General features: G+C 47.6%; 3 protein-coding genes across 5 annotated transcripts in view; 1 reads left to right on the top strand and 2 right to left on the bottom strand.

Moving 5' to 3' along the window:
- The window catches only part of LOC116818947 (uncharacterized), a 211885-nt gene extending 202183 nt beyond the window's left edge, over positions 1–9702 (bottom strand). The window contains exon 1 of the mRNA XM_075070510.1: positions 9430–9702. The gene's annotated coding sequence lies outside the window, so the exon portion shown is untranslated. The remainder of the gene's footprint in view (positions 1–9429) is intronic.
- LOC116818951 (uncharacterized) overlaps positions 1–24372 on the bottom strand; it is a 923585-nt gene that overhangs the window by 879324 nt on the left and 19889 nt on the right.
- The window catches only part of LOC116826458 (uncharacterized), a 614657-nt gene that overhangs the window by 183262 nt on the left and 407023 nt on the right, over positions 1–24372 (top strand). The window lies entirely within an intron of this gene.

The raw sequence follows: 24372 nt of genomic DNA on the forward strand, positions 1-24372 counted from the left end.
CCAATGCCACTTAACTAGGGAGCAGCATTCTAAAGAAAGTTTACCTGGGCCACAGGTCACCATAGCTTCCATCTCGGGGGTGAAAATCAACCACCACTACCTGCAATTTCTACCTGAGTTCTTGTCAAATCTGTGACCTTACTTGGAGTAATTTTACACTTCTCTGGTGTAGAATTCTTCACCAACTGCACAACAGATCAGTAGCGATAGTGAGGTACAACTCCTCCAACTGTGCCCTTTTATTTCTTTAATCTGGTGGCACAGATTTAAATTAGAGACTATATTCAGGTGCGGCTTAGAATCCCTGTAAGACACCAAATGTCAGGTCTCTCTTAAAAACAGGTATCTTTCTGCAGCTATAGCACATTCAGTACAGGTTCCATTTTCTACACATTTGCAACATTTCCCAGGGGTGAGCTGAACAGAAATGTCACTTCCATTTTTCCCCCATCTCTACCTAGATAGGGATTGCATTTCCCAAACAATAGGCAACATGCATCTGATCAGGAAGGAGATACCTTCAAGAGCCACCTCCTGCAGGGCCTGGGCCACAACTGCTGTGGGAGCCCAGTGCATGGGTATTTTTCTGAGTTACCAGTCATTTACTAGGGAATCCTCTTCCCAGACCTTTAGAAAAAATACTGACCTAACCAATTGAACAACAGGGGGGATTGGGATGGTGATGAGGAATCAGGGTAAATCAGAGGGATTCCCTATCTTCTTCTGTTGTTATAGAGGGGAAATGACATTTCCTCCTATCCCTGCCCTGTTCCTGCTCTTTGTTATAGTTCAATATATTTTAAGTGAGGAAAATGGTAGTAAAAATATCTGCTCTACAGCACAACTTGAAGCAACATCAGAGCAACGGGGAATGAAACAATTTGTTCCCAAAGGGGGAACTTGATGACTAACAATTGGTTTGAAATGGGGGAACAGTAAAACTGTGATGCTCAGGGTTTTTTCAGACTAGGAAAAGTGATGGAGTTTAGGTCAGGTCAAGGGGAAAGCTAATACCAACCACTGCACCTGGGCTGCATCTGCTCTACAACTATAATTGTCTTTTTACACCAAGATCACTAACTTGAGCAGCCAACACCATGTACAGTCCTAGTGGATGGAAGGCACAGGTAGTTTTAGCCTCAGTGTAGGTTGTTGGGAATCAAACCTCTTTCCCCCACCTGGAGGTGATGAACATTCCTGGCTGGAGGGACAAATGCTCCTAGAACTCAAAATGAAAGGAGTTGATAGAAAAGATCACAGGACTGACCCCAAAGAAGAGTGAGCTTCAAAAGGCAGAAGCGGGCAACTCATCTGGGGAACTGAGAGGCCATGGTGAAAATGGTGCAAAGATCATTATGTGAGAATTAGCAAGTGTGATTTTTTTTTTCAAAAAAAATAATCAATCTTTGGCCAGCCCTAGTCAAGGGATTTATTACAGCTCTCTCTCGTGGATTTTCTGGTGTCTAGTCAGGCTTGAGCACTGATTGAAGCTTTTCCCACACTCAGAACATGTGCAGGGTGTCTCTCCTGTGTGGATTCGCTGATGTGAGATGAGGTTTGAGCTCTGATTCAAGCTTTTCCCACACTCAGAACGTGTGTAGGGTGTCTCTCCTGTCTGGATTCGCTGATGTGAGGTGAGGGCTGAACTATCAATGAACCGTTTCCCACACTCAGAGCATCCATAAGGTCTCTCATCTATGTGGATTCGCTGACATGAGATGAGGTTTGAGCTCTGATTGAAGTTTTTCCCACGTTCAGGGCACGTGTAGGGCGTCTTTGATTCTATGATGCCTGATAAGGTGTGAGCTCCAATTGAAGCTTTTCTCACACTCATGGCATGTCTAGCGTGTCTCCTCCAAGTTGATTCTTTCACGTGTAATAAGGTCAGAGTGGCTTCTCAGCTTTTCCTCTGGCATCATTTGAGTGTCACAGGCTTTTGCTTTTTCTGGGCGTGCACAACTCCCAGAATCATTCCCTCTGGATCTTCCTGATAATGTCCTATGTAGTTCTACTTGCTCAGCATCTTCCTATTGGGGTTTCTCCTCATTCTCACTCACCTTCCCATCACCTGATGGGAGACAGAGAATCCAGACACAGGTCACTCCCTGCATCTGAGAGAAAGGAAACATCAGTGAGAGGAATGGAAAAAGGGATGAACAAACCAAAATATGTGCAGGAGAGATCAATCCTATCAGGAGCTGATTTTCCCCAAACCCTTCCCCAGAGGAGAGAGAAATGGATCACTTTTGATCCACATCTCACCAGAACATTCAGGGGAAAGTGAGATGGGGAGGGACCTGCTGCTAGTTGTCAGTCTGAATAGGTCGAAGCCATGAGTGACATCTGCCATAATAATTCCACATCTACAGGAACCAATCCTGAACTTAGAGATCTCATAAGGTCTTTGTAGAGCATCCCGAATGTTTCCTGCATTTACTGACAGTTTTTGAGTTGGTTTAACCAATTCTCTACCTGTGCAGGCAGCTCTCAGGAGCACTTTTTTCTCAGAGCCCTGGAGATCTGGGACCCATGGCTCTTCCCCTCGTTCCAGCTGCGAGATCACATTAGCTTTGGAATCTGGAACCCCTATTCAAGTCAAAGAAAATGAGGGAGGTGAGTGGAATTTGTGGGATATTGTCACAAAGAATAGTCCATGGTTTTAACTCCCAGCTCATTTTTAAGCAGTAACAGCCCAAGGCCATCTTCCATGGCTCAAAGTGGCAGGAGAGTTACTATTAAATCATATGCATTACCTTAGTGCCTAAGGACGAACTAACAGTGGGTCCTCATTGTGCTAGGCAAAGTACAAACAGAGAATAGTAGATGCCTATGCCCTGAAGAATTTACGATCTAAATAGACAAGACAGACACAGAATGGGGGAAGGGGTAGAACCCACAGTTAGAATAGAGATATTCAGGCCTTAAAGCCTATACTTTAAGAACTTAGGTGTATTTTTATTACTTAGCTACTTACAGGGGTATAAAAACAAAGAATCAAAATCTCAGTCCACCTGTGAATGGGCTTCTCTCACTAGGACAATCTGAGGCTAAGGCCTTTGGCTAAGCAGCAGGGCAGCCATAAGCTGGGAAGCAAAGGGTCACATCCTCACATCCCAAACCAGTCACACTGAAATAAGCTGTTATTGAGCTGTTAGGAAGACGATCCTGTCCTGATAGTGCCCATCACCAGCAGATAACAAAACAGATCTTAAGATGATTAAAGAAAACTTAGTTTGACAGCATCCTGTCTGGCAAGAAATCACTTATCAATGGTTGTGAAACTCTCATTTCTGTATCGCTTTATATTTATGTCCCACAATTTTCTATTGTTAATCTATCTGGTTCTCTAATTGTTTCTGTCTGCTGTATAATTAATTTTGCTAAGTGTAAGTTAATTAGGGTAGTGGGATATAATTGGCTAGAGAATTATGTTACAATCTGTTAGGATTGGTTAGTTAAATTTCAGTGCAATGATTGGTTAAGGTACAGCTGAGAATATTACTCTATAAACAGGAGGGGGAAGGGAAATTGGAATCATGTTTGTTAAGGGGGGAACGGGGAATAGGGACACAGGCAAGGCTCTGTGGCATCAGAGCTGGGAAGAGGGACATGGGGTAAATACTCTGCAGCGTCAAAGCTGGGAAGGAAACACTTGGGAACAGGCTCTATGGGAGTATAGAGATAAACCCAACAGTTGTGAAGGGCTTCGGAATATGCTTGCTTGGAAATTAACCCCAATAAACATGGCATTATGTGCACTTCAGACTTCTGGTCTTTTGCTGCTTGCTGTCTGCGTGACAAAAACCAGGGAAGCGGGAGGCCCTCTAACAAAACTGACATGACCTGATAACCTGATAATACACGTTGGAAATGATCAGGGATTCCCACGAGGACTGTTGAGGGGCCATGGAAAATATGCATTTAGATCCTTTCCCCATTTTATATCCTTTCCCCATTAGGCTTAACCTCTGGCACACTGTCATGGATCCATAGGATCTGTGCAATGTCTGGGCTTTTAAACAGACCTTGGGAAGCCTCTGGCTTCAACACACTTACTTCAACCTGTGAACTCTGCCAGCAGGTCCAGCTGAACTACACTCCTGTTCAGAGCCTATTCCTCAGTCAATGCACAGAGCAAGTTTTTGCTGTGACGCTAGGCAGACTGTTAAAACATAGCAGGGTTTATTAGTCAACTGAAACACGGCATTGGAAAGTCCTTAGATTAGCATGGAGAAGAAAAGAAGACAATATAGTCCATCCTGGCCAATGCCCTTGAGCCATGCTGCTGTAGAATACAGTTAGTTTCCTTTCCCTGTGCCTGTACATTTGCCTTCACTCCGGTAGAGCTCCCTGCATCTGAGAGCCCAGTTCTTCCTGCTCCCAAAAACATAATGAGTCCATGTATGCTTCACTCAGCCAGGCTGAGATACACAGGTGACAATTATTCCCTTGTCTCTGTCGGGTATTCCATTGATGTAGGTTGGTCTCAGCCTGTCCTTAATGACCCATTCATATCACCCCATGACAGCTACATGACAAAACACCTCATCTCTCCTGCTCTTTATAATCATAGCAATACCAACCACAGAGGGAAACTGGGGTGTGTATTGGCATCATACAAGTATCACCAAAATTCCCACCTCTCTCACACACACAGACTGCTCACAGCCCTTGGAGACAAAGCAAAGCACAGGAACTGGACATTAGTCCAGTGAACCCAGTGGAGGACAAGCTGCAATCCTCAAACCCTAATTAAAAAGGAAAGGCATGTGAGTCCCTATCCAAGTGCATGCCCAGGATGGCAAGCTGCAGGGGCCACCCTGGCGGTCCCTGTGAGGACGGCAGTCAGGCAGCCTTCGGCAGCTTGCCTGTGGGAGATCCGCCAGTCCCGTGGATTCAGCAGCAATTCAGCGATGGGTACATTATGTGAATTGATCCTTGCCTAGAACTTCAATTATAACTGTCTCCATTAAACAAAGTTTCTGCATGTTTCACCAAATTTCATCTTCTTAATTAACTTTGAGTAGCAAATTGTACCCCAATACATAATCTTACAGATGTAAAAATTTGTACAGGCTACACTACCAGCCTGTGACTTCATCAACAAAGTGCCCATTTGTGTCTGGGTAGTGGCCCTGCTATGGGAGGGAGGAATGCTGCAAGGACTCAGGATCGGTGGCCAGGCTCACTGTGCTTAGAGATGGGGAGGTTATATGGGGAGGGGCGTAATGAGTAGGAGAGAGAGGTCAAGAGTTAAAATAATAATATTTGGGGAAAAAATATATACTAGTGAAACTGAACAGAAAGAAAACTGGAGCGTAGGCTCTAAAGCAACAAGGTTCGGGTAGGGATTCAGGGTTAAAGGTCTGGGATCCCCCACATATCTAGATCCCCAAACCTCTTGTCCCTCCCACTGATCCACCCAGCCCACTTCCTGGGTGCCCTTCCTCCACACTCCCCTTGCCTTCTTCCCACTACTCTCGGCTGTCACCACCTCCTGGCGCCTTGAGAGCATCTTCTGTTCCCTCCTTGTCTCTCACAACCTCATCCCCCCCTTGCGCCATCTTACCTCTAATCCTGCACACACCTTCCCCACGTCCGGGTACCCCAGAATTATCTTCTCCCCCCATCTCCTCCCCTCCCATGACTCTGTTCTCCTGTCACCCTTGGGCTCCTGAAAGGATAGATAGGATATGCTCCTCTCTCAAAAGAGGAGCTCATCTGACTGTCACACAAGGACCATGCATGAATCATACATGTATTTACTCAATTTAGAATTCTACAGGTAGCCTATTTTCCTCTTAAAATGAGGAAAAGGCATGAAAGCTACAGTTATTAATGTAACCAATAAGGATACATTAAATGCAATTTTAAAATAACTGATGACACCAAAAAGGCAAATGTCCAAAAACTATTCTAGTGGATGGGAGATAAGGCCAAAAAAAAGGAGGGGGGGCAAGGAAACTTGTCAAAACTTATGACAAAGAAAGAAAGGTATAAAGTTATTACTACTCCCAAGAGCCTCCTGTGTGCTGTGCAGGGGTGGTTGCTGATGTCATGGTGGCCCCACCCTCCTGCCTCTATGCCCAGTCTCTGCTGAGCTGAGTGGGGGGACAAGATTCTGTGCTGCTGCCTCTGGGTCCGGAGTGGGAGCTGCTGCCCACTGCTGCTGTGTGAACGAGCCTTCGGACTAGTGAGTGCCGCTGTGCTTGAAGTGACAGTGGGCTGTGTCTCACACTCCATCTCTCTCAGCCTCCCCCAATACACACACTGTCTCTCTCTCACACACACTCTTTCACACTCCCCCAATGCATACACACTCACCCCACAACAGACACTTCAATTACTGTTATTACTTCATTTTGCTTCCTGTCAAAATGCGCAAAGTACATATAGTTTCTGTAATTTTATTCTTTCACATTCGGTCAGGATGACAGTGCTGATATTTTAGCTTTTTAACTGGTCTGTGCATTTCACCATTTTATTTCTGTCTTATGCTTAAATTCAATTCTTTGAGTAATGAGTTCTAAAATGCCTCACCTGCCCTGGCTGGAGTAATTATCATTAATACTGTTATTACCGTATTGTGCTTTGTCATTCATTATTTACAATGGTACAATAAAATAACAGACTCTAATATTTCCTTGTACTTACCTTACCAGTGGTCATTTAAAAAAACAATAGCTGAACTCAAAACTTTAGACACTGCGCAGATGAATATCATTTATCTTCAAATTGTATTTTTAAATCTATCTGTAAAGTAAATTAAAATTTCTATGAAAATAAATGCAGTTCCAAGTATCATACTAATAGCAATGATGCAGTCAAATGTTAGTGAGTTACATACATGATTGTGATCAGTAAACATAAATGTCAAAATAACTAGAAAAATAAATTCCCGTTCTTAATAAAGGAGAAAAAAAACTAATCACCTATGTAAAATTAAGTAAATATGTTTTCAGTAGAGTGAAAAAACATTGACTAAAATAGAGGCGATAATGGAACTAACACAGAGTGTGTCTGTTAAAAATAATAAAATAAATAAAAATAAAATCTGGTTACTTTCTCTATTTCTCTCTACTAAAGATAGGGTGCAAAATATCAAACTTGTGTTTCTGATACTTGCATCAAAGCTCCAGAACTGATACCTCAAGGTTTGGGATAGGGAATATCTTGCTGTATTATCTCCTGATTGTTTTAAATTTACTTTTAAATTTAATATGTGGCTGTAATTGGAGTCAGTATATATTTATCTTTTTTATATAACAATTAGTTACAGTGCTCGTCAGTGAATTTCTAAGTTATTTTCTGCAAAAAACCCTACAGTTTTCAGTAGCCCCTAGAATCACAATTAAAGTTGTCCCTCTCCCCAAAACGTGAAATGGCCCCTGGTGAGCTAGGAGCAGCCATAGGACTGCAGGATATCTGGGGCTCCAGCAAGATGCAGCCCTCGTGTGAGAGTGCAAAGCCCGTCTTGAGCTGCAGGCAGAACACTGGGCACCACAAGCCACAGCAGCAGTGTAGATGTAAGGGTGGGAATGGCAGCCAATGATTTTAGTTTACCGTTCATTTATTGTGTGGTGTTATAAATAACTAACACATTATGTCATATAGAATCACTGTATGCTAAATAGAGAAGAGATTGATCACTATGTAGCGAGAATAATCATGTATTAGCTATCTAAGTAAATAGGGTTGAAATGCAAGGCCTGTTGGCTGAGACCTGCAAGATTTTAGCTTCGCTATTTTAGGCCTTGGAACTAAGAAATGCTGATATAAGTAAATGACCGAGGAATAACCTGATGCTTTAAGATTATGGGAAAAGAGGTACCAAGTGGTAACAGGGTGAACAATTAGCCAGAAGATTAATTTTAAATAAAAAAATTCTGTAAAGGCACCTCTGTTTCCAAATGTGCCTTAACCTCAGAATACAGGTTGTGCGTCAATGCTAATGAGGTATAATCAGAATCACATTATAAAAAGGGGGTGCCCAGAGCAGGAAAATTGAGCTCCCTATGGGAAACTCCAGCAGGAACCATCCCTCCGCTGATAATCAATCCATGAGAGACTCATCAGACTCTAATACTATTGAATAGGATGTGAGTAGAACTAGAGTTGTAACTTTTGCATAGGTCTTTATAGAATGTCTATATGCCTGGGTATTCATAACCTGAACTGTAACTTTAATAAAACTTGTAAAACTGATTAGACCTTGTACTTGTGAATGTCTGCGTGGTCACTACCCTTGGTCTTTGTGTGTTCCTAGAGACTGTACGTTTGAAGCAAGTAGCAGAGGTGACTTTCACTCTGTTAAGCTTGAACCTGTTGCCACCAGAGCCGACCCTGCGGCAGTGTAATGCCACATTACAAACTGCATTTTAAATAAAATAAAAGGCTGCACAATATACCACATACCAGGCCACCCTTACTTCTGCGCTGCTGCTGGTGGTGGCAGTGCCTTCAGAGCTTGGCACTCGGCCAGCAGCTGCTGCTATGAAGCCACCCTACCAGTGCTGAATTTGTGCCAGGACTGAGCTCTGGCACCTCTTTCAATACAAGTTAAGCACTAGAGGGAGGCATCAGGGTCTGGACATGATGGTGGGGAGTCTGTGAGGGCCAGGGCAGATGGGTGGCACCAAAATACAAGTTTGTCCAAGGTGCCGTTTTCTCTAAGGCCAGCCCTGGAGCTGGGTATGGGGGAGGGGCGTATCCCCTAAGGCCACGGTTCTCAACTAGGGGTCCCTGGACCTCTGGGGGGCTGCAAGCAGGTTTCAGGGGGTCATCCAAGTAGGCCCAGTGTTAGACTCGCTTGGGCCCAGGGCAGAAAGCCCAAACCTCACTGTCTGCGTTTGAAGCCTGGGGCCATGAGCCCTGCCACCAGGGGCTGAAGTCAAAGCTTGAACAATTAGCTTTATGGGGGGCCCTGTCACATGGGGCCCCAGGCAATTGCCCTGGTTGCCAACCCTGGCTTTTCTATACAGAAAACCAGGCATATGCAGGGCAGTTGAATTTTTATATCACGTTGAGGGCCTTAGAGAAAAATGGTTAAGAACCTCTCCCTAAGCCTCACTGGTGGGTGCCCCCTCTACATCTCACAGCAGCCACTGGTTAATCAGGTCAGGCTCCAGCCCTGGGAGTCTGGACCATTTTCCTAGCCCGACCTAGGTGGGTTGTATCCTGTCCCACAAATTAGAGCATTTCCACCTTCCAGCCTCATGGGTCTGTTCCTTGAATGGAAGCCACATATTAAACAAGTCCCAAAACGTTTGCTACACCCTGGCCTCCTCCCATTCTGCACCCTGGGAATTTCCTGCCCTGCTCCAACCTCCAGACCAGACTGCCCAAGCCTCCCAGCTCCTGTGTATTTGCTGTCCCTCTGCCTCCAACAGAAACCCACCAGCAACCCCCCGCCCCTCTGATAATCCCTACCTGAACTGGCTCCACTGCAGCCATTTCCCTTCCCTGTCCCATGAAAGGATGGGATGAGATGGAGCGAAACATTGACGTCATTCTGCAGCCTGGCAGGGCGAGAAGGGCAGTTGTGGAAGTTTCAGAACAGGCTTTAGTTCATTTCACATCACAATTCCCCCAGGATCTTTCCCTGCAGAGACACATTCTAGATTCTGCCATGCTGGGAACATGCTCGATCTCTTTATTACAGGGGAGACCTGGCCCCTCCTGCCAGGCTAAGCCCACAGGGAGCTTTTTCAGCCTCCTCAGTAATAAAGTCTCTGCAGGGCCGGTGCAAGGAAGTTTCGTGCCCTAGGCAAAACTTCCAGCTTGCACTCCCCCCAAGCTACTCTGCCCCCCCTCATGGCAGCTAACTCAGCCCTCCACCCAGGGAGCACCCCCGCAGCAGCTACCCCCCCACACCACGACAGCTAACCCCTCACTCCCCCATCCGCCCATGGCAACTAACCCTGCCTGGGGAGACTTCCCCCCTTCCCCCGCCCCCCCCCAGCTAACCATGCCAGGGGAGACGTCCCCCCTTCGCCCGGCAGCTAACCCTGCCTGGGGAGACGTCCCTCCTTCCCCCGGCAGCTAACCCTGCCTGGGGAGACGTCCCTCCTTCCCCCGGCAGCTAACCCTGCCTGCGGAGACCTCCTGCTGAAACTAAGCCTGCCTGAGTAGCCTGCCCCAGCTCACCTCGGCTCCGCCTCCTCCACTGAGCACGTCGGCACTGCTCTAATTCTCCTCTCCACCCAGGTGTGCGGCGCTGATTGGAGGAGACTGAGAGCTGGGCTGTGTGCTCAGCGGAGCAGGCAGAGCAGAGGTGAGCTGGGCAGGGAGTGGTTCCTCTGCGTGCCCCTCCCTTGTTATTGCGGGCAGCCCTCTCCGCGCACCCCCCCACCCAGCTCACCTCCACCTCCTCACCTGAGGGGGCTTTTAGGTGCCCCCAACCACTAGGTGCCCTAGGCGGCCACCTAGTTTGCCTAAATGGTTGCACCGGCCCTGAGTCTCTGAACAAAATGCTAGAAAGGAGCAGACCCAAAGGGGCTGGGCAGGCTCCATAGGGACACTGGCTCCTTCCTTCCCCTCCTGTGCGCCATGTCCTGTTGCTGGCAGAGATTGGCCACCTCATCTCCACCCCAGAGGCAGCCATGTCTGCGGGCTGCCCAACCAGCACCTACTAACCACCACCCATGTTGGGGGCATGACACAGGACAGCAAATTCCCACCTACCCAAGGACAAATTACAGCAGATAAAACAGGCTGGGTTAACATCCCAAAGCTGAGGAGAATTGAAATGGCAATTGGAGAATTACAGAGAAAATAGGGCAAAATAAGAGGCTAGAGAGTCAATAATTTTAGGAAAAACGAGGGAATCGCCTTGGATTTTGTAGCCATATTTGGTGAGGGGAGAGAAAAGGGGGAGAACCAGAGAGAATTGTTTCAGTGTTGGAGACGGAAGTGGCACAAACAGGAGAAGGATGCAGGTATCTCACCGCCCGACTCACACACACTCTCCCCTTGGACTTTCCTGGCTGCACAGAGACCGTTCAACCCCCCACCTGTCCCACTGGCCTTCCCCTGCCTGCAGCTCCGGCTTCTCCCCTCCTCTCCCGCCAGCCTCACAAAAGGGAACCCCTGGGCCCCAGTCTCTGTCCCCACCTGGGTCCCAGTGGGACCGGGGGCAGATCCTGGCTGCAGCTGAGAACAGCGGCTCCACTCTGGCTCGGGCAGCTCCAGCGCTGTTGGCAGCACATGGACAACCAGGGAACAGCTGATCAGCCAGGGCTCCAGCGTCACAATTGCCAAAGCCCTGCCCCCAGGAGCTGCCCCCCCGCGGTCTGTGCCAGAGGCCTGCCCCAGGAGATGCCCCGCCCTCAATCTGTGACAGAGCTCCACCCCCAGGAGATGCCCCGCCCCTGGCCTGCAACAGAGCCCCGCCCCCAGGGGCTGCCCCACCCCCGCTATATGGCAGAGCTCCGCAACGCCCCTGGTCTGTGCCAAAGCCCCGCCCCGAGGAGCTGCCCCATGTTGGGTCTCTGGGCTTTGTTCTCCCGTCTCCTTCTTCCCAGCACCCACCACTCCCAGGTGCTCCCTTCCTGTGTCTGCAAACACCACCCCGGGGCCTGCTGCAGTGCTCGCTGGGGCTGACTTCAGTGGCTGAAGTTGCCTCCATCTCTGCTCAGTTGCAGGGGGAAGGGATGAAGAGAGGACATGGTGCCAGGGTGTGAAAGCAAAATTATGGTGCAGGGAAAGAAGTACGGTTTGGAAAGGTGGTTTTTTTGCAGCGGGCAGGGGTTGTGATCCAGATGGCGTCAGAAGAACTTCGGCAGCAGAGGCTCAGGGAAATTATGGGGAACCTCCTGGATGTCCCAGTGTTCGCCAGGGATTGTACAGCACCTTGCACAATACGGGATCCAGATCTCAGTCATGATCTGTGCAGCACCTGGGAACCTTGATGTCTGTTTCCTGATTACAGGCACTGGGAATGGAGAGAGGGAAACGGTCATCACCTGAAGGGTTAATGCAGCACTGTGTGCAATCCCCACTGGGTGGGGCTGCTGCTCTTATAAGGGGTTGTTTTAGTAGACAAACAGCACACTCTCAATCCCCTATAGTCTAGTGGTCAGGATTCCTGGTCTTTTTTTCCCCCAGGTAGCCTGGGTTCAATTCCCAGTGTGGGAATAGTGCAGAGCTTTTGCTCAGAGGGGAAGGGAATGAGGAGGGATCCTGGAAGCAGGGCATTTGGACAGTGTTGGGGGGGGATCTGAGAAGTGGGAGTGGGGGGCAGAGGTCTGAGGGGAGATCAGGGATGGGTCCCAGCATTGTGGGAAGTGGGCAGCATGGAGAGCCCAGGCTTGGCATGGGGGCTTGGAAAAGTTACTCTGTCCTTCTAAACTTACCACCGGCAAACTAGGCAGGCTGGGAAGAATTATGTATTTGTTGGGAAATGTCAATTTCTGTGTAAACACACAACCCAATGGCAAAATATTTCCATCGATGATAATCAAAATTGACAGATGGGCAAAGTAAGAAACATGCCGCTTGAGAACTTATCCTATTCTAATCTTATAGGGTTCCCTTCTGCCTTAGGTGACAACATGTGGGTGTTTCATTTCCCTCCCCATTTTCACACAGAGACACAATTTCCTTTGCATGGATCCATGAACAGCAAAATCTTCCTGTGTCGCTTGTCTGAGCCAAGGCATTCAATTCCACTGACACCTTCTCTCCTGCAATGGCAATGGTCAAACAGAGGAGACGTGGCCACTTTTCCCTGGCAGTGAGATATTCCCTCTCCTCTTTCTTCATACTGCTGTTGTTATTCCATGAATAATCAAGGATGGAATAAAAAGCTAAATTTACTCCAAAGTGAGGAAAGAAAGGAGCCACCAAGACTGAACCCAGGCTTCAGTGTGAACCCAAATATCTGCACCATAGTTTTAAGCCCTCACAGCTTTAGCTCCATGAGCCTAAGTCAGATGACCCAGCCCATTCATACTGCCATCTTTATCCCAGGGAGAGATGGACTCTAAGAGTACGTCTCCACTGCAATGTCAGCCCAAGTATGGCACGCTCTGCTCAAAGCAGCACCTGGAAGCCCCATATTCACCACTCTCATGTAATGATGGTATGGTTTGTACAAAGTCTGACTTGTGAGGATGGACACTGCTTGACTCACATCCTAGCAAAGGAGCTGTCATAAACAGATAGCTAAGGGTTAATGTTTCTTTTACCTATAAAGGATTAACAAAGGGAACCAAACACCTGACCAGAGGACCAATCAGGAAACCGGATTTTTCAAAGTGAGGGAGGGAACTGCTGGTTTTGTTTTTGGTCTGTCTCTTTTTGTTTTCTCTCGGCTATGAGGGGAACAGCTTTTATTTTTCTATCTTCAACTTCTAACTTCAGTTCCCAGTTGTAAGTACAAAGGTAGCAAAGCAATAGGCGTTATATGTTTTGTTTTGTATTTACATTGTGGAGTTTGCTGGAATGTTTCAAATTGGATATCTTTTGAATCAGACTGTTTATTCATATTTCTTTATAAGCAATAGCCCTGTATTTGTCATCTTGATGCAGAGTTTAGTATTATGTCTTTCTTTCTTTTATATAAAGTTTCTCTTTTAAGACTTGTTGAGTTTTCTCTCTGGTAGATTAAGGTACAAGGGGAGGGGATCTCTTGTGTTAGATCTACGGAGGGTGCTCGGCAGCACCAGAGAGTGGTGGGAGGGGAAAGAAGGTAGAATTAATCTCTGTTCCTTGTGCTTGAGTTTGTCTCTTTGTGGATAAGGAGACGTGCTTCTTGGTATTGTGATGTAAAAGATTACATCCGAACGTCTCAAGTTAGCCCAGGGAGGAAGTCTGGGTGGGATGGGGAAGGGAAGGGGAGATTTCCCTTGCCGGTAGACTCAGAGCTGCTGGGTCTTGGGGGTCCCCCAGGGAAAGGTTTGGGGAGACCCGGGCAAGTTTATCAGGAACTCTGAATCCTGATTGGTGGCAGCGAGATAAGATCCAAGCTGGTAATAAGCTTGGGGGAGTTTCATGCTAAGCACCCAGATTTTGGACACTAAGGTCCAGATTTGGGAAGAAGAGGCTTACCACAGGAGCATTCTAGGAAATTGGAAGAAACTACAAAAGAGGAGAAGAGACATCAAGATTTGGACTCTCTCCCCCACAGCTCAATATCTGGAGGACAAAGACTGAACTGAAATAATTCAGAAATCTGAAGAGAATATTAATAATACATTCAAATCAATGTCCCCAAATAGACTAGTATTGGTTTTTTAGCAGAAAAATGTCAATTTGGGGGATTTTGTTTTCTCAGTTTTTTTCTGCCAAGGGAAGCAGAAAGAAAATGTTTGAGTTGCCTCCTTCAGAACAACTTGGCCCTCGACACTCTAGCTGTGGGTCGCTATCGTGGCCTTGCTGAGGTGGGGGCATTTTAATAATTTGGGTAGGTTCCAGAGTGTTTGGGGGAGATTATGAGGATGTTCCCTTTTGAGATAAAAACTAAGAAATACAGGACTAGAGAATTTTTTTTAGAAATCTGGGATTTAGACATTTTATTTAAAGCCAAGGGCAGGGGGTGGAGGATGGTCTGAGTTTCTGCAAAGGTTTTTGTTTGCAAAAAGCAACATTATTTGATCTGTCATTGTACCAAAGGGGGAGATGGTTGTCTATAAAGGAGGGCTGAAGACTAAATGCATCTAATGAGGATAGGATTTGAACCCATGCATACAGAGCACAATGGAGTATCAATCCATCACCTTAATCATGTGGCTACCTCACCTGAGATGTCAGGTGACAGGAGAAGAAATCTACGGCCAACAGAGATAGGGACAATATGGAGTTTCTAAATATTAAGCGGAAGCAGGGGCTGAATGAGCTCCTTCCTCACATATAGTGAGGAGCTAGGAGAAAGACTTCAGGAACAGACCATGTTTGCATAGACACACCTATTCCGCCTATGTATGGAGCATGATGGGGCCGCTTCCCAAAAATGACCAGTTTGGGATGGTGTTGGGTTACACATCACTTTAGCATTGAGTGGAATGAAATGTTGTTATCCTTCCTGTATGAGTGAAGGGCAGAAGAACAGACCTAGTCCGTCCTGATGGAAGGGTAGGTGGGTGAGGAATAGCTTTTATTGGACTGCATAGAAGTGATTGAGGATGTCACCCTAAACCAGTGGTCCACAAACATTTCACACTGTGCCCTCTTAGCCATGGTTGTGGCCCCTCAGAAGCCATGGTTGAGAACCGGGGCTGGGAGTGGGGCTGCTGCTTGCTGGGGAGAGGGGTGCAGACAGGGGTAAGGGAGACAAGGCCGGGCCGAGAGCAGGAGGCCCAGGCTGAGGGTGGGGTTGGGGAAGAGCTGGAAAAGAGTGGGGCTGAGTGTTGCTCCCTCCCTGCCCTCCATGGGGGCTGGCTCGGGCCCTGAGATGTCCCTATGAATGTTCCTCTGTGCCTCCCTAGGAGTCATGCCCCACATTTTGGGGAACAATGAACCCTACTCACTAAGCAGGGACTAGTGATGCCAAAGCCTAGGGAAACGGAGAACAAGGGCAGCGGCCCTGGCACTGGAACCATGGCCCCGAACCCCCTTCTGCCTGCAGCCCCGTCCTCTTTCACCCCTTCCACGCCTTCCACCCACTGCCACATCCACTGGTCACCTGTGTTCCACCCCTTCCCCACTGGCCCCACCCTGCTCAGTCATTTACTCCCCCCACCCCCCCGCTGCAGCCCTGAGACCAGAGAAGCTCTATGTCCCTGCTGCAGCCCCCGGGCCATAGCGAGGACTGGGAGCTCCTCCAGCCCTGGGGCCAACATGGGGGAGACTTTTGCAGGAGCCAGAAATCAGCCGGAGCACTCGGGCACCATGCGGCAGTGCACAGTTGCACACTGTACATGTACTGTCAGTCCTGGGGGGTGTTATACAGAGAAAACTACACAGGATTGTTTTAGGGGGCAAGACAAAGATGTCACATATATTATCGTAACACAATTTGATCTATAACTACTAACAAATATCTTAATACTTATACACACACACACACCCCCAAATGTTCTGCAGCTGCTGGATAGTTACCAGTCCTGATTGTAGCTTGAGTTCATGGCTTGAGTTCGCAGCTTGGGATCATAGCTCGTGGCAGCTAACTGGTCAGGAAAGCTGGGCACGAGGAGGAGCCGGGTCTCGGTCGGGCATGCACCGATGCCCCTTGATGCTGATAGCAGAATGTTACCCAAAGTCTCTCATCTCACCCATTCTTTTTAATAGGCTTTTAGTTTGGATTCAAAGTCTATAGGTCTTGTTGTCACGCTGCCTCTGGGTTTGGTGATTGATCACCCGTCAAATGCAGGCGAGACTTTCAGCCTCAGACCTGGCTTTGATCTTCCTTCTGTTGTTCTTTTGTCCTTTTCTTTTTAGGGTGGATGTTTCTTACTTTGTTTAGGGCTGTTATCTGTATCTTCAGCCCTTGGTATTTGAAGTTTATTTCATCAGGACAGGCTGGCACTGGAGGTTGATTCTATCACCCATACATACCTCATTCACACATCTAAACTAAACTAATAAGATTATAGCAGGGCTTGCAAAAATGAAGGCTGCAGCAACAAGCCTTCCACAAAATGGAGAAAGCATTTTAAAATGGGGTTTGAATTACAATAGTGAACAGAAGTTACAATGTAGGCAAAATGGAGTAAGCCTTACGCAAGTGTAATGAAATGGTGACCAGACGTTACATTGTAGGCAAAATGGAGTAATGAAATGGTGAACAGAAGTTACAATGATAAAGTGAACAATTAAAACAATTTCATTCACATCAGTTCTACAGGGGGCTCCCAGATTTCTCCCTGCTTGTACCCGGTGGAGGAACATTGTGGGGGGAGGGGCAAGTGGTGACACAAAGATACAGCTCACCAGCCCCCAACGTTCCTCCATGGCCCCATAGAGGGTTGGGGGGAGCGAGGAGCAACACTATGTGCCCCATCCGTCCTGGTCACTTTCCCCACCTGGCCTGTGGTGTGAGGGGAGCATCAGAAGCTGCTGCTCTCTGCCCTCCCTTTATGCAACCCGGCTGAGGAAAGTGACCTGGATGCAGGGAGCTCAGATGATGTCACTTCTCGCCGCCCCGCAGCCCCTAGGGGTGCCCGGAGGAGCAGCGTTCCAGGGAGGAGCGGGGGGCAGCAATGCCAGCTGCTCCATGCACACAGGTCAGTGTCCCCACGTGGACGCAGGAGGGGGTGCAGAGGTTTCTGTGATGCCTATTCTATCAATATCTTCACTTAATACCAGGCACTCAAATTCACCCATCTTAGCACTTAGACATCTAGCATTAGTATTTAAGCACTTATAACATGTGTCCCATTTTAGCTGTCTGCTATTATGTAACATAATTGAGGGAGACTCTTTTTCATTTCACTGTTTCTCATCAGATCCTACTTATATATTATCATCTTCCATCCTCTCCTCCTTACTAGGATATAGAGAATCCCTGTGAATAGTTCCTCCCCTAATGGATGTCTCTGTCTGAACCCTGTGCTCCTCAGCACCTGTCGGCTTTCTCCCAGCTCTGAGGCTGTGTCTACACTGCGCACCTTACCACGGTGCAGCTGTGCCACTCTAACAGTGCCATTGTAAGGGGCACTGTGTGGCCGTTCCTTATCACTGGGAAAGAGCCCTCCCGGCAACAAAATCAACCCACCTCCAATGAGGGGCAGTAGCTTCATTACCAGGAGCACGGCTCCACCTACGAAGCACTGTTCACACTGCTGCTTTTCATGGCTCAAATTTTGGCATTCTGGGAGTGTTTTTTCTCACCCCGAGAGACAAAATTTTTAGCAACAAAGACTAAGTTAAAAAAGAACTCCTCTACAACCTATTTAATTTTACCTTTATACAACCTTAATACAGCCTCCAGTTTTGGTGTCCTTGTTTGAAAAAGATGTTGTGAAATTGGAGCTGGGGCAGCAAAGAGCCACCAAATGTTCTGAGGGCTGGAGAAAAATGCCTTCTAGTGAGCTATTGAAAGAGCTCAACCTGTTTAGCTTATCAAAAGAGGACTGAAAGGTGACTTCACTGAAGCGTTGAAAAGCTTTAATGGAGAGAAACTATTGGTTATTAAAGGGCCTTTTAATGTAGCAAAGAAAGGCATAACAAGAGCCAATGGCTGGAAGGTGAAAAGAGACAAATTCATATTATAGGTAAGGCACAAATATTCAACAGTGAGGATGATTCACCAAAGAAACAAGCTAACAAGGAAAGTGATGGATTCTCCATCTCCTGATGTCATTTAATGAAGACTAGATGCCTTTCTGGAATGTGTTTGCCCCAAAAGTAGCTATTGTGTCATACAGGAGGCCTGTGATATGCAGGGGGTCAGATTAGATGCTCTAATGGTTCTTTTCTGGCCATAAAGTCGACTAATTTCTGAAAAACTGAGTGTAGCATTGGGAGCAGCTCTGATGTTTTCTGTCTAGCCGCTTGCTCCTAGAACGAACACTCCTTGAGTGGGTGATCACAGGAGTAGCTCAAACCTCCAAAGGGCTGGCAGGGGCAGGACATTGCCACAGCAAGGGAGGTGTGGCAGTGACTCACAAAGGCCTTTTGCAGGACCTCAGACTATTGGTCAAAGTGTGGGGAGGTGGTGACCCACAGAGAGATGCTGACATCAGCCAGGCAGGACAGGGCGAGGGCCAGGGAAACCTCAGAGACCTCGGTGGCTTTTTCAAGCAAGTATCCCTCTCACAAGTCATGTTCTCTTGAGAGGACTGAGAGAATGTTCGGGTTCACATACATGAGCCCAAGGAGGAACCTCTTTCGAGTTTTCTCCTGCCCTTTTAGTGATTTTACTAGAAAACAGCCGTCCCTGTTTAGAAGGTAAGAGCCTCCTCGAGGTTTGAAATCAGTTCAGTCTGAGCCATCTGGTGATGGTTGAATTCTAGGCATGGAAAAAACGAGCTTAAGGAGGCAGAATTTTATTCCGCACCTGGGATTTTGTCCCTTAGAATCACTGGGGATGTTAGGGTTTGTCCTTTTTGTTTCACCTTTTCCTCCATCCCCTGCTCCTTTCTCTTCGTCTCTTGCTTCTTTTGACCTTTCTCCTGTTCCCTTCCCAACACCAGGAGGGGTGCGTGTCACGGAGGAGTGCTCTGCAGCTCCCACTGTGGGAGGTCTACCCAAAAATGTAGGGCTGAAATAGTGCTTGGGCAGTCAGGGCCTTTTGTGGTCCCCAGCACCAAACGTATTTGTAGGCCCCAAGTAGTCACTGTGGGCTCTGAGTGTGGGCCTGGTGGGGCAGTGCCATTGGTGCCATAGTATACCTGGTACTGAATCTCAGAGACATTTTTCATTTTGATCACACACCTCTACATGACTATATGAATTGCCAGAGAAAGCTCCCTCAGCCCCCTGGTTTTCTTATTGAGCTGTACACCCATGTGGGTTTACCAGTGTCCACAGTGAGTAGAACTTTCATATTGATCAAGGAAACTGCCCACAGATTTACCTCCTTCCTCATTCAGACCTTCTCTAGCCATGTCTCCAGTACCCCCCTATGTCACCAGTCAAGGCCTGTGGTCCTAGTCTCAGCTCAAAGCTCTAAAGCCAGCAGATACCTGATTAGTTCTGACAGATTCCTCCCTCAGCACCCATATTGCCATTTGAGCAAGCCACCTGCAAACACCACTTCCCCAAAGTGAGGACTTAGCCATTGGGAATCTGAAGACACCAGCCTCTCTCCCTCTGCTCCCACCTACATGCTAGTCTGCTACCTGGTCACCACCACCTCTCCCCATACTTGTTTCCTTTCTATTTTGGACATGCTCCCACCCAGCTGGAAGCTCCCTCTGCAAGCCTGACCTGGTTCCTCTTTCCTGCTCCCCTTGACATTCCTTTCCTACTGGTGACCTCTGTTCCTTGAACTTAACTCCAGTGTCTTTAGCTGCTTTAGCTTAATGGCCCCAGTAGTCACAGAGCCACTTGTAGCTTCTCTGGCTATAGCCATGGGGCCAATTGCCAGAGGCCAGCCTTAGATAGCTGCAGCTACTAGCCGCAGGAGGGTGGCAATGCCAAGGCTGAGCATGCCTGAACCTTGCAACAGCAGTACTAGGGACTCTAAATCCTCCTCGCTGGCCCTAGGCAGCTGCAGACTCTGGAGGTAGGCACTTCCCTCCTCTAGGCCATGGCTTTAAATACCTGAGATTCCCATCACCGGCAGCAGAGGCCATCAATTCCCACGCACCCCTCAGCTAGCACCTAGTCATGCAGAAAGTCCAGCCTGAACGATTTTGGAGGCTGGGGTGCTAGGAGGTTCCCATCCCTGAGCAGCAGCTCTGCAACAAGCTCACATGCCCCCCCTTCGCTGTGAGACCAAGACCCTGTGAAAACAGTGGAGTTACCCTGTGTATAATCAGTTCTATCCAAAGCCTGTTGAAGTGAGTGGGAGTCTTTTCATTGTCTTTAATGGGCTGTGTATAGAAGCAAAGGCCCCATTCTAGACTCAAGGAGCAAAGTGCATTCTATGCGGCACTGATTTACTAGTGTGAAGGAGAGACTTGACACCAAGTTGCAGGATAACCGAGGAGGCGAAAAGCTGCTTTTACTGAGCTCACCTTCCTCTTTTATTATCTAAAATTACACATGCACAATTGCACAACACAAATCATTATTTTCTACAATAATCTTCTATCACGAGCTCAGCAACATAGCAAATTGCAAAACAACTGGCAGCTGCAGACGCGGCAGTCTGGGAAAGTACAGGGGGAGGATGGAGGAAGTCCAAGTTCCTGTGATAAGAAGCCGGGTGTGCCCAGCTTGCAGACAAGAACAAAATGCCTCAATTAATGAGGCACCCAGGCCTGTAGGCCCGAGATCATTTCTACACTAGTGTAACAGGAAGGTCTTACATTACCTAGTGAATAAGCAACACCTCCTACAGCACCTAACGCTTTCTGAGACGCTTCCCACCCAATTACTAAATGTGAACCTGCTTTGCTTACAAGGGCTAAACAGATCAGGTGGGATGGTCACAAAAGCAAGGCACTTCTGCATTCAGCAGAGATTTTGGATGTGCACAGAACACAGACAGGACTGATTCCCGCATGGTTACAGAACTACAGTAAAGTGGAACAATTTTCAGCTTGTGTGATTGGAAGATATCTGGATCCATCTTATAAGACTGTCCTACATAAATGAGGAAAAGTTCAGGTGTCTTTATTATTCTTTTGTTCCATTCTTTGTTTTTATGGGGAATTTGCCAATGGTTTGAGCATTGGCCTGCTAAACCCAGGGTTGTGAGTTCAATCCTTGAGGGGGCCACTGGGGGATTGGTTCTGCTTTGAGCAGGGGGTTGAACTAGATGATCTCCTGAGGTCCCTTCCAACCCTAATATTCTATGATCACTGTCTTCCTTTTAAACAAACAAAACTTAAAAAAATGGTAATGGCTGTTGAAAATAACAATTCCAGTCCCAGTTAGCACTGGGAAGACCCCAGCATTTGTTGCTCAATTTTATCCTACTTTTTTTACAGCAAATTACAGTAGATCAGCATATTTGATTTGGGAAGAATGAAGTAACAGCTGCCCAAATTGAGCTTGAGCACGCCTGAATTTTGAGGGTGTTCAGATCTAGAGGGCAAGTGCTAGATTCCCTTTCTGAATATTAGATAAATCTGGAAAGGAAAAGTCAATTTCTATTTTCATGGCTCAGAAGTGGAAATCCTCCTGTACTATATCTGAAGCTGCCCAGGTCCTCTAGTAGAGACTCACCTCCCCTATTTATCATTTTAATTTCTGGTGGGATCCACATACCTCCCTTGCCAGCCTTCAGATAGAGGAGTGCACTGTCTATTTAGTCCACTCAGTTCCTTCTTTGGGGGCTGCCAGGAGAGGTCACACCAGCATCCCTACGCCAGTCTGGGGAAGTCTTCTGAGGGTGGTATCTGGGCCAAAGCTTTCTACTCTTTGGGCCCACTTGTTCCCCATTCACAGTGCCACCCTCTTCTAGCAGCCAGCTCTCCATTCACAGCAAGCTACAGCGCATGGAGTCTCACAGCTTCCCCCCTCCCTTTCCTGTCGATACTGCTTTTGTGTGGATTGGTCCAGGCTGAGGTTGATGGTGGGATGGAAATTGTTGAAATCATGGTGGAATTCCTCAAGGGCTTCTTTTCCATGGGTCCAGATGATGATGATGTCATTAGTGTAATGCAAGTAGAGATGGGGCATTAAGGGACAAGAGCTGAGGAAGCGTTGTTCTAAGTCTGCCATAAAAATGTTAGCATACTGTGGGGCCATGCGAGTACCCATAGCAGTGCCGCTGACATGAAGATATACATTGTCCCCAAATGTGAAATAGTTATAGGTGAGGACAAAGTCATAAAGTTCAGAAACCAGGTTTGCCAGGACAAATTGGTGAGGGTATACTCTCAAGCCTACCCAGGAAAAGGGGTATAGGGACTTGGGGGGGAAATTAGACTCAAGGCTGTCCAGGAAAGGACGGGTTAGGGACTTGGGAGATATTTGGGGAAAGGCAGAGCTCCAAGTGGCTCTCCCCTAAGATTTGGAATACACATAGTGGTGGCAGCTTACTGTTAACCTAAGCTGGTAAATAAACTTAGGGGGTCTTTCATTCAGGTCCCCACATCTGTACCCTAAAGTTCAGAGTGAGCAGGGAACCTTGATGGGGGAAAACGGATTCCCCACTTGTCGCTTGTGCACTGTCCTCCTCTTCCTCCTCCAAAAGGTCATTTTCCCTGCTCCGTGCAACTCCCGACTTGCACATGTCCATGGACAGTGGTGGGGTAGTCGTGGCATCACCCCCCATAATTGCATGCAGTTCACAGTAGAAGCGGCATGTACAGGGCTGTGACCCAGAGAGCCCATTCGCCTCCCTGGCTTTTTGATACGCTTGCTTGAGCTCCTTGATTTTTACATGACACTGCTGTGTGTCCCTGGAGTAGCCTCTTTCCGTCATGGCCCTGGAGACTTTAGCATACATACACCTCTACCCCGATATAATGCAACACAATAGAACACGAATTTGGATATAGTGTGGTAAAGCAGTGCTCCGGGGCGGGTGGGGCTGCACACTCCGGTGGATCAAAGCAAGTTCAATATAATGCAGTTTCACCTATAAAGTGGTAAGATTTTTTGGCTCCCGAGGACAGCGTTATATCGGGGTAGAGGTGTATTTGTGTTTCTTTTTTTGGAACATAGTTCTCCAGTCATAAACAGATAAGAAAAGTTAATAGCACAGAAGTACTTTATATCTCTTTGACTATAAAGGGTTAACAAGTTCAGTAAGCCTGGCTGTCACCTGACCACCGTGGGCAAAATTGCCAGTACTGTTCTGCTGGGTCTTCGCGCTTTCCTTCTCTGGGTAGGTTCAGGCGCTATTGCTTGCCTCTGAACCAGTTTATCCTCCCCTAGTGTCTGGAGGAGGGAGTGGAGAGAGGGACCTGGGCCCGCCCTCTACCAGGTCCCACCCAGGCCCTGGGTTGTGGTGAACCACTTGACTAGCGTTCTTCCCCTGGGTTACTTCCCTCTCATACCGTCAGCTTGTGAAGGGCTTCTCGCCTCTCTCATACAAGCCTGGTGCCCCTTACCTAGGGTTTCTGTTGGGCTCCCAATCCACGCAGCACTCTCCAAACCTTCTATTTCTCTCTGGACAAACTCTTTCTCTCTGCAATCTGCAACCTGCTTCCAATCCAACCTTCTCCTTCAACTACCAGAACACCTCTGCTGAACTGAATTGCGGAGTTATAATCCCAGATTCTGGGGTAGGTGCAGCCAGGGCTCATCTGGAACTTGTACCCTTTAATCAAGAGATATGAAGTACTTCTGTTGCTATTAACTCTTCTTATCTGTTATGAAATGGATTAACTATGTCTACCAAAGAACACAATACACTCTACCCCGATATAACGCTGTCCTCGGGAGCCAAAAATCTTCCACTTTATAGGTGAATGCATTATATTGACTTTTTGATCCACGGGTTGTGCGCCCCACCCGCCCCGGCACTGCTTTACCACTATATCAACTTCGTGTTCTTTTGTTGCATATATCGGGGTGAGGCTGTATCGTATGTAAGTCTCCAGGGCATGACGGAAAGAGGCTACTCCAGGACACCAGCAGTGTCATGTAAATCAAGGCGCTCAAGCAAGCGTATCAAAAAGCAGAGAGGCCAATGGCTCTCTGGGTCACAGCCTTTAATGCGCTTCTACTGTGCTGCATGCAATTTGGGGGGTGATGCCACGCTACCCACCACTGTCATGGACTGTGCACGTTCGGGCGTTGCACGGAGAGGGAAATGCCTTTTGGAGGGGAAGAGGAGGACAGTGCCACAAGCGACAGTGGGGATCGTTTTCCCCTCAGTTCCCTGCATCCTCTGACTTTAGGGTACAGTGTGGGACCTGAATTGACGAC

The sequence above is a fragment of the Chelonoidis abingdonii genome, chromosome 11 (assembly GCF_003597395.2).
Source record: "Chelonoidis abingdonii isolate Lonesome George chromosome 11, CheloAbing_2.0, whole genome shotgun sequence".
NCBI lineage: Eukaryota > Metazoa > Chordata > Testudines > Testudinidae > Chelonoidis > Chelonoidis abingdonii.